The sequence below is a fragment of the Cydia splendana genome, chromosome 11 (assembly GCF_910591565.1).
Source record: "Cydia splendana chromosome 11, ilCydSple1.2, whole genome shotgun sequence".
NCBI lineage: Eukaryota > Metazoa > Arthropoda > Insecta > Lepidoptera > Tortricidae > Cydia > Cydia splendana.
The window spans coordinates 4,422,478-4,427,584 of NC_085970.1; the positions used below are offsets into that span (position 1 = coordinate 4,422,478).

Below are 5,107 nucleotides of genomic sequence, written 5' to 3' on the forward strand. Positions count from 1 at the left end.
GTTTTAATTCTAAATAAGTTTGCTCAGAAGGATCAGTTTTAAACCTAATATAAGCATCTTTTGAATTTTTAACAACTTCAGAGCACTTTGAATTCCACCATGGTAAAGGAAACTTTCTCTTTGATTTCCTAGAAGGTAATGAATTAAGTGGAAAATTGTGATGGAATGGTACTGATGGTAAAGATGATTTAATGGCACAATGGAGAATTTCGCAAAATAAAGTATATGCTATTAAAGGAGTATGAGATGAAATATTAAAGTCAGACAGCAAAGAATCTGTTTTTCCTTGATATTTTTTCCAATCTACTAAATTATAATTTGGAAACTGTTGACACTGAAGCAAATTATTTTGAACAGGATTAATACCAATCAAATTATCTATTGTGAAATTTATTATTACAGGAAGATGATAACTTCCAAGTGGACAGACCAGTCACAAGATAATGCTAAGGATGGACTAACTAGGGACAAATCAAGAGCATTGGGACTCCAAGTCAGAGAACCTACAGTAGTAGGACGACCATCATTCAGAATCACAAGATTGTTATCCTCCTTCTAGAATATCTCTACCTCGTGGTGCAGTAGAATTGCAACCCCATGAGATGTGATGGGCATTGAAATCACCAGCAAAAACCATTGGCTCCGGAATAGATTTAATTAATGTATCAATTTTTTTTTGCTGAAGACAGGAGTACAATTAGTAGGGCTGTAAAAACTAATTATGCTTATTTCCTTATTACCTATAGAAATGCGAACACCAATATTTTGCACAGAATTATCAAATGTTGTTACCAACCTAGAGTAAGCAATACTATTATGAAGTAAAATAGCTACACCATTATGCTTATTACCTGTATCATTCCTCTCAACTCTGTACCCTCGAATATTAAAATTTTGATGTGGCTTTAGCCAGGTCTCAGAAATAATAGCTATGTGAATATTGTTGTTATATAGAAAATTGGTTAATGCTAGTCTATTGCAGACTAAACTCTGTGCATTCCATTGCATAATATTAATTATATTATCCATAAATATTATGAAAAATAAATTAAATGAGAATAGTTTTAATTTTAGAATTAATATTTAATTAGACTAGTATAGATAGTATAGTATTATGTTGACTTAAAATCTTTAACTCAATAAATTATTTACTTGCTTTCTTTTTGGTAATAATGGTTTCTAGGAGAATGTCTGTAATACTTTGATTACAAATTGGTTTTTCATTGCCTTTATTTAAACTAATAATTATGACTACTGCTTCGTCCTTCGATTAGTAAATTCATAACCGTGTTAGAACTTATGATAGAACTTATGTTGTCTGGTCTCGAGTTTAATTTTGGAAATTTAGCGCTATCAAAGAGATCTGTGAACATTTGTGTTTTCTTCTCAACTTCTATTTTATTCTCATTGATTTTTTGTTGATTGACAGGACAAGTTGTTGAAATTGAAATGTGGTTTCCAGAGCAGTGGACACATTTGGCAGATTTTGGGTCAATTTGGCATTCAGTAAAATTGTGGTTGTCGTGGCATATGGAGCAGCGCAGTACCATGTCTTCGTTGGCTCTTCAGTAATATGTCCTTCCTTGTTCCCCTTTAGCATGAACCGTCGTACACAAACGATGTTTTTGTTAGACATGCAAGATGACACCAGTCACCACACTGGCCGCCGCAGGTATGGATGCTATAAACTTATATTGCTCCAGAAAGTTTTTATTTGCCAAGGCGGCATTAGCCTGCCCGGGTCGTTCGAAGATCACTCCAATTTTGTATTTATTAATTCGAAGTAATTGTCAGTGTTGCCAACTTGGCATAAATGATGCCAGTTTTGGCATATTTTCACTCGCTTTGGCACCAAAATTTTCCATTTAGCATCTGGCATATTTTTTAGCATAATTTTGTCTAAGCTAAGTTTGCACCAACTTGGCAGTTGGCAGCAACAATATGCGCCATCGCCTTATGTGGTTCATATGAATTTTGACTTTTGTGGGCGGATGGACGTCGACGGATGTATATTTTTTTTTAATGGCAAATAAATTCAGTTAAATTGACCTCTGATTTTTTTGTGGATTGACATACTTGAGTTCCGTTTTGCAGATTTGATCAGACAATTTAATCAGGTTGGGCGAAAATTGTCCCATCTGCACCTCTAGCACAACTGGCCGCGACAGGCGCGAGAAGAGACAGATCGGCGCGACTTGGCGGCTTGTCGCGTGTTGGCAGCACAACTCACGCGCGAGAGCCGCGACAATCTCGCGATCAGGTGTCACTGTCAGAAAATGACAACGATCGCGACTTTGAACTAAAATCCGTAGCACAACTGCCTATTTTGAGACAAAATATTCTCTCGGCTTTATGTCAATCCGCGAGTTGAAGTCTACGCGACTTTATAACGCGACTCGCTCTCGCGGGTGGTTTGCTTGTACTTTTTTAACTGAACTCATGATAATTATAACTTAAAAACAAGTTTCATATATTATGTACCTAATAATATAATTTGTATAATTACTTATTGCCCTAAGGGATAAGGAAGTATGGAACAATCACTAAATGAGCTTTACGCACTCTTATATCGATTATGCACGGTGATACCTACAAGTACCACAACACACCCATCATGTTTACAACTTTAATTTCAAACAGCTAGCTTGTAGGTACTCAATTAAGTAAATAGGTACATATGTAGGATTTTTTAAATTTCAATTCAGGTTCGTAAGTTTGTAAAAGTAATCCTAAGACTTCCTTACACAAAACTTTCATCAACCTAACATCGGAGCCCGCTTGCTTGTACATAAACGAAGCCGATGAGGTGGGTAGGTACAAATGTTCAAAAAAAACTATCCAACTTATTAAGTAAGCCATAGTCTTAGTAGTAGTATTTAGGATCACGGTTAGATGTCTAATTTCAACAATCTCTTACTATTTAGGTACCGTTTGGAACCTTCCTCGACTTCAACAAAACATACCTACATGTGGCCTGTGCCCGCTGCATCGTACTGTAACAGAATGATGTACTTAATACGTGGCTGTAACAGGATCATGTCCGGCTCAAAATCATGCTTTGTATGAAATATTATCAGTCATCACCCACTAAACCATTCCGTCCCCTGCCAACACCATACCGTGACGTGACTGGACCGACCCGACCAACAATATTTTGAAGGAGTCGTTACGCTCATGTCATAGTCTGTGTAGCATAGGTACGGTTATCATATGGTCTACCATATTGAAACTCCTCTAGATCATACCCGCTTTCTAGATGTTTCACTTCATGTTTGACAGGGCCTGATACGATCATGCTATGATACGTTGCTGTCAGCATTAGGTATGAAGTGGGCCTTGGGGAGCTAATCATGGCTTCTAGGAGTTGTAGGTACCTACCTACTTTATGTTTGTTTAATTTCAGGTAAAAAATACAGGAGTAAAAAAAAAAGCAATATTTAAATTAATAGTATATTGCTTTGCCTTATATATTCTTGCAATATTCGACTTCTTATTATTAAACCTAATATATTATTAACATCTAGAACCACAATAGAGAAATTGTAAGAATCTTCTTTATTACCCTTGAAAAGTATTTTCTCTCTTCCTTTTTATTCGACATGCGGCGTAGGACAATTAAATATCACCCTGGAAAGAAAATTGGTTTGTAAACAAAAAAATTAAATATGGTCGTGACTTCATCGAGGACTATGAAATAAGCTTTTCATATCAATTTGTCAAATCATAAACAGTTACACAGTACACACACATGCCATCCATTATTGGCACAATATTTGCTTATGAAAGCAGAAAAATATAAATGATCGTATTAGATTCATAATTGTTACATATTTGCTGTAACTTATTTTTAAAATGTGTTTTTCAATTAAAAGACACATCAAGATTGTTTACCTTATTTCTAATGCTAAAAAAAAATGAACTATAGATAGGTACGCCATAACCATTATGGTTATTATAATAGTTCACTTCCTCGGTGGTGTTCTTAAAGCTAAAGCGCTTCTCACATCTTAGTGACTTTAGAAACGGACAGCTCCGCGTTTGAAACCTACAAGCTTGCCTAGTGTGTTTCTTTTCCTGACTCTCCACTTCGGGTCCCGTTGGCACATTCCTGTTAACAATATTTTCCTTTGGGTGCTGGGATATCAATCGTGTCTAGGATAATGCTGGACTTCATCATCATCATCATCATCTCAGCCATAAGACGTCCACTGCTGAACATAGGCCTCCCCCTTGGACCTCCATACGTGCCGGTTGGAAGCGACCCGCATCCAGCGTCTTCCGGCGACCTTAACAAGATCGTCTGTCCATCTTGTGGGTGGACGTCCTACGCTGCGCTTGCTAGTCCGTGGTCTCCACTCGAGCACTTTTCGACCCCATCGGCCATCTTCTCTGCGTGCAATGTGGCCTGCCCATTGCCACTTCAGCTTGCTAATCCGGTGGGCTATGTCGGTGACTTTAATTCGTCTACGGATCTCCTCATTTCTGATTCGATCACGTAGAGAAACTCCGAGCATAGCCCTCTCCATAGCTCGTTGAGCGACTTTGAGTTTTGAGATGAGGCCGATAGTGAAAGACCACGTTTCGGAGCCGTAAGTCTTAGCACCCCTGACCCCGCTAATGCCCTGACCGCTACCATAGCCAGAGCACCGAGAGTCGCCGGAACCTCGGGGCCGCGGTTTTATTGTGCTCATCATGATGGGGGGTGAATGCCATAATCGCCACGCTTGGCAGGCGGGTTGGCGATCGCAGTCGAGTACACCGAATTTGAGGGACGCTGCTGCCCGTCCACCGGTGGTCTTGGGCGTAGTTTAAGGACATACCCGGGTCCGGGACTTATTCTGAAAAAAAAAACACAATTTACAACAGGAATATGAGAACCAAACCAATAATAGCAATTCCATTAATTATAGTTATTTACAAAAATATTTTATTTAAAAGGTTTATTAAACAGAAATTAATAAACTATATATTATATATTTTAAGGAATATTATCAAAATTTAGTATATAAGGCTCTATTACTTACATTTTTTTTCTCGTAATTAAATGTTGACAAAATTTGAAAGTTCCTTGACTTTGACAGGAAAAACTTAACCATCGACAATAAAC

The 5,107-nt window shown here is 37.7% G+C and overlaps 1 long non-coding RNA gene across 1 annotated transcript; it reads right to left on the reverse strand.

Annotated features, from left to right (window-relative positions):
- Positions 1–3,436: 3,436 nt before the first annotated feature.
- On the reverse strand, positions 3,437–4,462 carry LOC134794734 (uncharacterized). Its single transcript, XR_010144714.1, has 2 exons — positions 4,050–4,462; positions 3,437–3,627 (listed from the first exon to the last, which is right to left on the reverse strand). It is a non-coding gene; the product is annotated as an uncharacterized LOC134794734 (long non-coding RNA).
- Between the last annotated feature and the right edge of the window lie 645 nt (positions 4,463–5,107).